The sequence below is a fragment of the Triticum urartu genome, chromosome 4A (genome assembly GCF_056163025.1).
Source record: "Triticum urartu cultivar PI428250 chromosome 4A, HENAU_Tu73, whole genome shotgun sequence".
NCBI lineage: Eukaryota > Viridiplantae > Streptophyta > Magnoliopsida > Poales > Poaceae > Triticum > Triticum urartu.
Window position 1 is genome coordinate 613967694 of NC_141876.1, and position 12254 is coordinate 613979947.

A 12254-nucleotide genomic window follows, 5' to 3' on the forward strand; every position below is an offset into this window, starting at 1 on the left:
TTCAAGTCTGTTCTTATTGCTTCTAACACCTGATGTGTGACCCACTTGGTAGTCACCTTGGTGCTCTCTGCTACAGCTGGACATGTGTGCAAAAAAATTGCCTTTCTAATGCAAAATGTTCTCTCATTTGCCAACACAGAAGCTGCAATGAAAAAAGGGCAATCATCATGTCTGCAAATAGCTATGATTCTGTCATTGCAGTTCCTATGAAACTGATAGTTTCTGTTTTGAGCTATGTGGAATGTGAGAAGTGCCCTTCTAAATTGGTAAACACTTTCAAAACAAAGCTTGTTTACAAACTGCATCTCTGGGCTCTCTCTATCCTCAGCATACCAGATTCTTGGTTTGGGTTTTTGGCCCTACTCTTATTGCCAAGCACAAAAGCTAGGGGTACTGCCCCATCATCCTCCTCCTCCTTCAAATCACCAGGATTTGGATCCTCATCAGATGATGGCACCCAAACATCCTCAAATTTTTGCTCCAAACTTGCATGTGATCTACTAGTTGGCCCCTTTCTTACTTTCAACTTCTTCCTCTTTTCCCCTTGTGGTACCACCTCCTCTTCAATTTCCTCATCCTCTCCATGCTCCTCATCCTCTCCATGTTCCTCATGCACTACCTCTTCTTCTAGCTCATAAGGTTCTTCAACATCAGTGTCACCTTCAAAGTGTAAAAATGGGTCCTGTCTCTGCCTCCTCATCTCAGCCATCCTAGCCATGAAATCATCATCTTGCTCCAAGTCAGAGTCATCATCAGTTAGTAAAATATGAAGTTTTCTTTTAACTGCCTCCACCCTCTCAACACTCTTCTTATGCTTCTTATACCTCTGTATTTTATTCCTCCTCTTAAGCTCCATAGTTCTTTCCAACTCCTCTTGCTCCAAATCAACATCTCCCGCATTTCCTTGATCCATTTCTTGTGCCTCCTTCTCATCAACTAGTGCAACTCTCCTTGTTTTTTTGGATGGTGACCCATACACCACACCTTCCTCACTGACCTCATACACAGTCCTCTCTCCAACACTGCCTATAGGGACCTGCTGCTCACAAACATGACCTATGTTTAAATCTCCAGGTCTGGGCTCACTACCTCTAACTACTGTAAGATTAACTATGGTCTGATCTCTGTTGGCAATGTGGTCTAGCATCTCATCAACCTTGTCATCATCACAGATCTCTTCCAAACCAGCTACTCCCAAGCCAGCATCCCTAACAAAGTACATGTAGTCATCCTCTCCATAGCCCGCTGTCTCTATTAGTGCTATTAGATTCAGAAATGTTATGTCTGAAACACACATGGTCCTTTCCAAATTGTCCCTGTCATGAAAGTGGAGCCTAACTTCCCACACATCATCACACAAACTACAAAGCAAAGAAACTACACATTAATTTCTATGCATACATTTCTAATAATTAAAATCAATAACAAACTGAAGTATATACAGTGCACAAATAAATATTACAAATTACTAGGTGAAACTGATACATATTCAGTTAACTGAAATCTTTTGAACACTAAAAAAATTCAGTTAAGTTCATACATACATTTTCAATGGACTGACTACACTATATACAGTGCATATTCAGTTAACTGAAATATTACAAATGAGAAAATTCAGTTAACTATTCAGTGCATATTCAGTTAAATATTACAAATGAGAAAATTCAGTTAACTGACTGCACTATACACTATAAACAGTGCATATTCAGTTAACTGTTGACGCTAAACAATATTCAGTCAACTGAAAACCTTTTGTACACTGAGAAAATTCAGTTAACTTCATACACTGAACCAAATTCATCTAACTGATAGGATACATATCAGAGGTTAGACTACAAATAATAATGACCTATAGTTCATTCAAATCGAAGCCTAACTATTGAACTATGAGAAATTGAACCCTAACCCTAGAATCCACAGTAAAAGAGGGGGAGAACTTACTCAACGCCACTAAGTGCAGAAGCCCATTGATGGCTACCCGTCGGAGTAGCTTGCACAGCACGGGCAAGAGCGCCGGCGGCGCGGTACTCAAGCGACGGCGACGGTGCTCTCCTCTTCGAGGCCCGACTAGGGTTTGAGCTGCCGCACACCTTCTCCACTTCGATCGATTCGCCGCCGGGAAGCAACCCTCCGCTGCAGCCGCCATCCACTCCCCCGCCGGCGGCATCCACTCCCCCGCCGTCGTCAGGGCTCGCCGTCGCCATGGAGCACGGGGAGAAAGAGAGACAGAGGAGAGTAGAGTGGTGAAAGGGGGAGAATGAAGTGGATAAGGGACCCGTGCTGTTTTTACCGAGACGGCGCGTCCGTTGCCACTGTAGCACCGTCAGACGGCGTGAGCTCGTGGGCGTTACGCCACATCCTCAAAATCGGGCCCCACCTGTCATAATAGAGGTTAAACTGCCCGAACAGACGGTTAGGTGTTTTCTGCAAATGATTAGGCGCGAAATCAGTGTTTTCTGGCACAAAAACGTAGAAGAGTCTTTTCTGCAACCCTAGCCTTCAATGTGGTGGTTTTTTGCAATTCACTTCATCGAGAGGCAAGGGAATCACGGATCCACCTGGTTGTGGTGACATCGTCTATGTTCACTGTGGCTCCACGCAGCTAGTACTTATCATGGCTCATTTTTCTTCATGATTTTGTCTTGAGTGCTGGAGAAACGATTTCACAATCTTTGGTGTGAGAGTTGGCCGTCTCCGGTCACAGCTGTGAACCGGTCTGAAGGTCACTGAAGTGTACCCCCTCCTGGATCCGTCCGAAAATACTTATTGAAGAAACTGATACATCTAAACGTATTTTAATTCTATATACATCCATTTCTCTGACAAGTATGTCAGGACGGAGGGAGTATTTTCTAACCATACATTTTTTCATCGGTAGTTATTGGAAAAAATAATTAATTAATATTACCATATTGCTTTGTTCTAAAAGTAAGAATGACTCGATGTAATTTTTAGGTGATAACTCGTCTATTCCATGTTAGAGGTCATTTAAGAAATTTACAAATATCTAGATTTTTTGTTTTTGCGAAATTACAAATATCTGGATTTGTTAGAAAGATGGACACAAAAAAGATTTGTTGGAAAGAATAAACGGATCATGATTTGCCCATAATTAATTTAATATCACATAGTGCTGTTTTGTCTCAAAGGTGTATATACATCTATTATGAAATATATATAAAAACATGTTTGAAAATGTTAAAAAAATTGAAAGAATAATTCATGTGTACTTCTGGACATTCTATGTTCGCACACACAATTTCGCAATGAAAGAACATTTTTTGTGGCATGTATAAAAAAGATAAAAAAATGTCTCCTGAATAGTTATAATCAAGCATCGAGAATTGTCTTTTTTACACAAGCCATAAAAAATTTTCTTTTCACCGAAACTTTGTGCACGAACATATAATGCCTGGATGTACATGCAGGGTTTTTTCTTGATTTTTTTGACTTTTTAAAATATGTATTTAGACAATGGGTGCATCTACATCTACACCTCGAGAAATTCACTTCTGGGATAATTACACGTCTTACTGAATCGAATACAAATTGACGCGGACAGTTTTATCTTCGGCAAATTACAGGATTAAACTATTTCGGTTGCGATTAGCAAGTACTCCCATGCGCCCATGTGCTAGCTAATAAGGAGTCGGAAAGCGTCAAGGAAGAATCGGGACCAATTAGTTAACACTTGGCTATGTAGTGCTACATCACATCAGAAACTTATTTTACGTGCCAACCTCTTTTTGGCGGGCATCAGAACCTATTGTTTCCCCTCGTCTGGATTAGAAATGAAACGAATCGGTTGTTATGATATCCACCATAGTCTATATCACATCACAATGCGTGCATCTATACTTTCCTTACCTGGCCAGGAGTAGACTACGACGTACCACAGGTGTACGAGATTTGCAAAATTTACATATAAATATTCTTTTTTTTTTTAGAAAAAAGGATGACTTCCGGCCTCTACATCTGGGCAATACATACGGTCACTTTATTAATTATTCTCACAAGACCTTACAAAGTCATACAACAGTAAGACTAAAGCCGCCGTCTAAGCAACAGACTATCGCTATACCTATCCAGTTTTTTTTTTGAAATTTACACATATCCAGTTGATGAAGGGGCGCAGATAGCCTAGGCCTAATACCAAACAGACATCACAGCCAAGCCTAACATCTAAGACCTGAGACCCCAACCTAGCCACTTGCCGGGTGTGGGGCACACACTGGTCCGGCGTGCTCTCAGAGGCCGCCGCCGCCAACTGCCACCGCTCCATCTTCGGAGCTGTACTGATGCATCAACCTTGCTCGCTCTAGCTATCGTCGACGCCACCACGGCGCCCAATGGCACCTCCTCCCTGCGCGCAAACAGCTGTACACGTTGCGGTCGCCACTGATACACCTCAGCGCCATGCTGCCACGTACCACCAGCCGACACAGCTTGAAGCCCTTGGAGGATGTGTCGTGCATAGCACCTGCCGACCAGGCATGACCAAGCGTAGCACCTGTCGGTCATGCATGACTTAACATATCCACCGAAGCTCCGTGCAAGACGAAGCCGCTCCACCTCCTGCCTCTGACTTCCAGCGCTGCTCCACAAAACGATGCTCCCAAGAGAGAAACGACACCGCAGTGCTGCCATCGTCCGGTCTGGAACACCAGATCCTAGGGTTTTTCCCGGAGCAATACGAGTGGGTCGACGGTAGTCACATGACGATGCCTTCATCAAGGTAACGACGTGGAACGCTGGCATCGCCCGCCGTCGGCTCGGTTTTCACCGGCAACTATGTCTCCCCGACTCGCAGCTAGTGCCAGATGACGGATCCCGAGATCCGAGCACCCAGTCTCAGGCCGACCACCTCTGACGGAAGAGATGACCACCGCCGCCGGCCGCACCGGTCAGAACAGATCTGAACGGAGGTGCCACCGACGAGACCACCAGGCCCTCCACACCGCCGCCGCCGATCTGAAGGCAGCATGCACGCCACCACAGCCAAGCCGCCCGCCGCCGCCCGAAGGGCCATCCGTAGTGCCCGCAGCCTATTTGACATATTTACATATAAATCATGGTGAACGAAGTGATGATAGGCTATTACCGTGGTGCGTGATGTGATTGAAAGGAGGCACAAAGGAAGCACAAGCTGTGATTGCTACATCCACAATCTCAGCGATAAGAAAATGACACTTCTGAGGTGACATGCTGACACACATGTGAGGGAAACAAAATGACAAACCATGGTCATGACAATTAAACATGCAAAAGGGAAGGAATAGCTTCCAGCATGTCAAGGTATTGATCAGTTAACACTAGAGACGGTGAGGCCCACACAAGGGAAAAATGGCACAGGGAAATAGGCAATTAATGTTGAAACAAATATTATTCAGACAATTACACACGAGGAACATATAAGAGAAGCCTTCCGGAACGTCTCAGAATCCTGAGTGATGTGCCCAACAATGACTCTTTTATTTTTCCAGTGCAAAATACAACAAGTTTACTTGGTGCTGCTCCACGTGCTGAACAAAAGACACGCTCGACAATATATTCAGTTGCAAATATACAGGAGCATTCAAGATATGATCTACCGGATGTGTTACAGATTGGCTCGTTTAACTTCAAGATTACACCAGTTGAACCGAAGAAGGATCCTGTCAAACCAAACTTCAGGACTCCTCCAAGATAAATGGATGTTGGTGCCTTCTCCCTTCGGTAGTAGGCAAAGTCCTTCTTTTCTAAACAAGTCCTATGTAATCAACGTGGCCGGAAAGATTAATTAGTGTATCTTATAATTAAGAAATCAGTTTTGCTAAAGCACATCTAGATGTGCCATAAGTATTGCACATCTAAGTCCTATGTCATTGATCTTACGTCGAGATTCGTGTGCATATTTCCCTTTTTCTTTTTTCTTTTCTCTTTATGCTTGATTCACTCATTTAGATTTACAATAACTAGAGCACATCTAAATGTGCCCTAGACACATCCTTAAAAAATACTAGTACTAGGAGAGAAGACGTGTTCTTGTTTTTTTTAGTTAGTATACGTGATCGAGTCGGTTAGAGAGTCTGGTACGCCGTTTGCGGCTGGTTTGTGTCAGCCTATATAATAGGCATATTCATTTTTTTAACGAAGGCTCAAAAACAGCCCGACTTTGAATTAACAAAGCCATCAACCGACCAGGATTACACAAGGCCACCAAGCATGAGCGACCGAAAGATACATGGAAGTTGGCTGAGCAGCTTACAACGCAACACACACTACTGCATACCAAGAAAATACACGAGAAAATCCTGCAAGTAATGTCGGAGCCCGCTGCACCCCGAGACCAAAGACAGGAAAACAAAGTAGCATCGAGGATCAGTCAGTAGCATGGAAGCATCGAGGGTCGCCTGACCATGGAGCATCGAACAAAACGAGCACCTGTCTTCCAACACCGAAGAGGAACCCTATCCTCTCGTCTAGGCTCGAAGGCGCCGCACCATCGGATCATTGGGAGCTCCCGAGAGCTAGAGCAGGCGCCGGCCGACACACCAGGGCAAGAGAACAATCTGTCCTCACCACACCAAAGACACACCACATCCGCTGCACTGCCACCTTCCATGGACACCGAGAAACAGAAGGAAAGTTGCCGGGAGGATCGTCGAAGAAGCACTGCAGTGCACCAGGGGCGAAAGTTGGAAGCACCAGGTGTCGCTCCAGTGTCCGCACAAGGGGAGAGGCCTCTGCGGTGCGCGTCGTGGAGCTGTCAACGGGAAGAGGAACCCTATCCCCCTCCGACCCGGCTCAGGAGCAGAGCCACCATGACACACCACGACCTTGCCGCCGCAGAGCATCACTCCGACAAGGCATACACCTGCATGAACACACACCCTACACACAAAAAATCACCCATTGGGCTCGCTGCCGACGAGCGCTCTCCGACCTCACAGCCACTCTTCCGAAGAACCAGAGAGCCCCAGGCGGCGTCTCCAAGAAGATAACGACGCGTAGGGCGCCGCCGCCGCCCAACCCGGGACTGGTTTTGGGCTTTCACCCGGGATCTGGGACGGGGGTGGATAGAATAGGTCCTCAGCGGTGCCTCCAGGGAGAAAGACCACGCGCGCACGCGCCGTGGCCGCCGTGGCCGGAGAACCGGCCAAGGGAATACCCCAGACGCAGTCCTATTCCACCATCACCCCACCAGCACCGAATCTGATAGCCAAAGCCACATATCAGACACCGCCAGAGGGGGGAGTGGAGCATAGGAGGAGAGAAGCACGACCTTCAGATCTGGAGTGGAAGAGCCCACGCCACGACCACCTCCTACCGGCTCCTCGCTGCCCAAGCTGCCGAGGAGGCCGTCCGCCGCATCCCGCGCCCGCCACCTGCCGCGAAGGTGGCGCCGCCTCGCCGTCCGGGGCCGCCGCCCCGGCGTCCAGGGTCCTTCGCCAAGGGACGAAGCGACGGGGAGCCTCGCCGCCACCTTCATCGGCAGCCTCCTAGGCAGGCGTACCTCTGGTGGCGGCAAGGGGAGGGGGGCTGGAGGGGGTGGCGGCGCCAGGGGGGAACCCTAGTCGCCCCCGAGTCGCCCAAGGAGGACGACACGGGAGATTTATTTAGTTTGGAGTTGAATAAAAACAACAGAAAAGGCCTCACGTCAGGAGGCACCAAGGATGTGTTTTTGCGAATCCTAGGGATTCGTTGCTGTTGTGCTCGTGTCTGATCTTATATCAGTTTCGGTGCAAGTTTTCTCCTTTGGCTTCTTATCTTTTTCATTTGATCCGAAGGCTTCTTTTCTTCTACGTCCAATTCTTCTGCGACTATGGCTACTGTCGTTCGATGTTATTTCGCAAGTACCGTCAGGAGGCACCAAGGATGTGATCTAGAGAAAGCAAGAAACCTCAAGTTGCTTTTATGTGCTTTTGACGAACTTTCTGGTCTCAAAATTAATTTTCATAAGAGTGAACTTTTTTGCTTCGGCAATGCTGCAGAATCTGCACCTGAGTATGCTGACATTTTTGGCTGCCAACTCTGGCAATTCCCAATTCGGTATCTGGGGATACCCATTCACTATCGGCGCTTAACTATAGCTGAGTGGAAGTATGTGGAAGAGAGACTTGAGAAACGCCTAGCCAGTTGGAAGGCCAAACTCTTATCTTATGGAGGTCGGTTAATTTTGATTAATTGCGTCCTCAGTAATATGGTGTCATACATGTTGTCATTCTTCCACCTCCCTAAAGGGGTTCTTCAGCGCTTAGATTACTTCAGATCCAGATTTTTCTGGCAAAGTGATAATGAAACCAAGAAATATCGACTGGCTAGGTGGAATGTATTATGTCGACCTAAAAGTCAAGGTGGACTTGGAATCCAAGATCTTGAGATTAAAAACATTGCTATTCTCAGTAAATGGGTGTACAAACTACTCACTGAGAATGGAGTGTGGCAAGAAATCATTCGTAATAAGTACGTGGAATCCAAAGCCATTTCTCAAGTTTATTGGAGACCTGGCGATTCATATTTTTGGAGTGGGGTGATGAAGGCTAAGGAATTCTTTTTCCAATTTAGTACTTTCTCGATTAGAGATGGTTCGCAGGTCCGATTCTGGGAGGACACCTGGCTAGGTACCACCTCTCTCAATGTGCAATACCCCAGCTTGTACATGATTGTCAGACATAAATTTGTCACGATCAAACAAGTTTTGGGACAAGAAAACCCGGATATTTCTTTCCGCAAGGATCTTTTAGGACCTCGCCTGGCAGCATGGAATGAATTACTCATACTACTAGAGGTCATTCAGCTGTTAGGTGAATCAGACATTTTTTGATGGAGATTGCATCAGAATGGCAAGTTTTCAGTCAAGTCCATGTATGATGCACTGGTTCACAGCGAGGTTTCGATTGATAACAGGAAATTGTGGAAGCTCAAAATACCTCAAAGAGTGAGGATATTCCTCTGGTTTCTAAATAAAGGGGTCATCTTAACTAGAGATAATTTGGCACGATGCAACTGACAGGGTAGTACAAAATGTGTCTTCTGCCAACATGACGAGTCTATTAGGCACTTATTTTTTGAGTGTAAGTTTGCTCGGTCAGTTTGGGCCATAATTCACATTGCTTCAAATCTATACCCCCTACGAAGTGCACGTAATATGTTCGGCAACTGGTTGAGGGGAATTCAAAAACAATTTTTTGCACACATTCTTGTGGGAGCAGTTGCCTTATGCTGGGCATTGTGGCTTACCAGAAATGATGTGGTTTTTAATAATAAATGTGTTTCATCTTCTATGTAGGTAATTGATATATGTACGTGATGGCTCCGTACTTCGTCTATCCTGCAGAGGCCGGAGGACAGAGACCTTTTTATGATGGCGTCTATACGACTGGAGCGTTCGGCCAGGGAGGTTTTCTACCCCCATGGATGGCGGTGTGATTTTCAGATAGGATCTGCCACGTCTTAGGCTGGATTTATGTTTCTTTTTAGTTGTGTTTCTTTTTGTTGTTTTTCGGACCTTGGATTTGTTGGCTGTGTGCATCTGATTATGCAGAGGCCGGGCGTTCTTTTGATGCGACTGTATCACCTCAATAACTCAATTCAATCGAATACCCTTTATCAGAAAAAAGTACCGTGGAAGATCGGACCAACCAGCGACTCGTCGTCTAGTCGAGTCATGTCAAGTGGTATTCAGAGCTAAGGACTGTTCACGGTACTGTGTTGATTAAGATGTCAACCTCGGTCAACAAGGGTGATGAGGTTGCTGCTAATTCTGAGAAAATAGTAAGTCCAGTGTATGCAGATGATATTCCGTAAAATATTCGAGATGGTTTTGAGCACACATGCAACTACATCAAGCAATGTCATGATGCGCTCGACAAAAGGATAGATGTCCTGATCACTTGGCTCGATGGTTTGGCAGACATCATTAATATACCGGCAACGAATTCTGCACCACCACAGACTGCTCCGACTGGTCCACTGCGTTATGCACCACCGGCTCACGACGGACATGCTGGCGTGCATGATCGTCGTTTGGCGGCACCTCATGTTGGAGATGATGGTCTTGATGACGGCGTTGACCAGGCAGCGGGGTACGCTCCACGGCCACGACACTATGAGCCTCGTCCTGAAACTTCTGTTCATGGTGGAGTGCATGAGCGAGTTGGTCAAGTTGTGCATGTGCTTTGGATGATGGAGTTGGGCGCATAAAAATTTATATTCCTTCATTCTCCGGCAAGTGCAAACCAGAAGTTTATTTGGAGTGGGAGATGCGCGTTGATCAAATTTTTTATGCCCATCATTATAGTGAGGAGAAGAAAGTTCAACTTGCTAGAATTGAGTTCACCGGTTACGCGCTAATTTTGTGGAACCAAATTTGCCGGTTGCGACATTGCCCGGTGACTTGGCGAGGTATGAAAGAATTCATGAGGCGTCGTTTTGTTCCTAAGCACTATAGAAAAGATATGTACTACAAGTTCCAGCGGATCTCTCAAGGTAATATGAGTGTTGATGAATATTACAAGGAGATGGAGTTGCTCATGATACGTACGGGGACAACGAAGGATCTAGAGGCAACTATGGCACGTTTCTTTAATGGGATAAATATTGAGGTGCAAGATCGTGTTGAGATGGTGGTTTATTACAACATACAAGATCTTGTGCACCAAGCTATGCGTGCAGAGCAGCAAATTAAGCGACGTCAAGCTAATGTTTTTCATAGCACCACTTCTAACTCATGGCGACATCCTCAACAAAAATTTGATGAAGTTGGCGCTAGTTCCAAGATGGCGTCGTCGAATCGATCCAATGGTTTTGTGCAAAAGGATGTGTCAAAATTAGGGAGTATCGAGAGCTGATACAAGTGTGCAGTCCACCAACCGTTCTAGTGACATAGAATGTTTCAAGTGGAGGAAGGGGACATATGAAGCGTGACAGTCCTAATGAGAAGAGAGTATTGCTCACAAAAGATGGATATACATCTGCTAGTGATGAAGAGGCAATTTCTGGCACTTCTAGTGAAAAATTCGAAGATGCTGAAAACGTGACTGCGAGTTTTGAAGCCACTGAAATATATCCGTCTTTGATGGTGAAGCGGGTTAAAGAGGATCGCATTGAGAATAAGGGGCAGCGTTGGAATATTTTTCAAACTCAATGCAAAATCAACAACACAAATTGTCAGTTGATTATAGATGAAGGAAGCTGAAGGAAATATGCCCTAGAGCCAATAATAAAGTTGTTAATTATATTTTCTTATATCATGATAAATGTTTATTATTCATGCTAGAATTGTATTAACCGGACACTTAGTACATGTGTGAATACATAGACAAACAAAGTGTCCCTAGTATGCCTCTACTAGACTAGCTCGTTAATCAAAGATGATTAAGTTTTCTAGCCATAGACATGTGTTATCATTTGATGAACAGGATCACATCATTAGAGAATGATGTGATGGACAAGACCCATCCGTTTGCTTAGCACTATGATCGTTTAGTTTATTGCTATTGCTTTCTTCATGACTTATACATGTTTCTATGACTATGAGATTATGCAACTCACGAATACCGGAGGAACACTTAGTGTGCTATCAAACGTCACAACGTAAATGGGTGATTGTAAAGATGCTCTACAGGTGTCTCCGATGGTGTTTGTTGAGTTGTGATACGTCTCCAAAGTATCTATATTTTTTGATTGTTCCATGCTATTATATTATCTGTTTTGGATGTTTAATGGGCTTTATTATACACTTTTATATTATTTTTGGGACTAAACTACTAACCCAAAGCCCAGTGCAAATTGCTGTTTTTTGCCTATTTCAGTGTTTCGCAGAAAAGGAATATCAAACAGAATCCAAACGGAATGAAATCTTCAGAAGAGTTAATGGGCTTATTTATACACTTTTATATTATCGGTAGAATTTACCGTCCTTTGAATGTCTTTGAATGTAGGGCGGTATCCTTGGGAAGGGTGCTTAGATCAGGTCTATTGCCCTACCCTAGGTACATACCATCGTCACCGCCACCTTTCCCTCTTCCTTGGCGCTAGCCGCCGCGGCCGCAGCGACGATTCCCACCGTTCCCGCCGTTGCGCGGCGATTGGGACGGCTGTGGCACCGGTGGCGGCAGCGGGTGCTGCGCGGGAACCGGCGGACGAGGCATCGATGGTGGTGTAGGGACGCCGTGGGAGAGGCCGGCGGCGAGGGCGGTGTGGGCAGCGCGGATACGGAGGTTCTTCATCCGCTGATCCTCAAGACGAAGATAGGCCACCGCGCGCTCGTA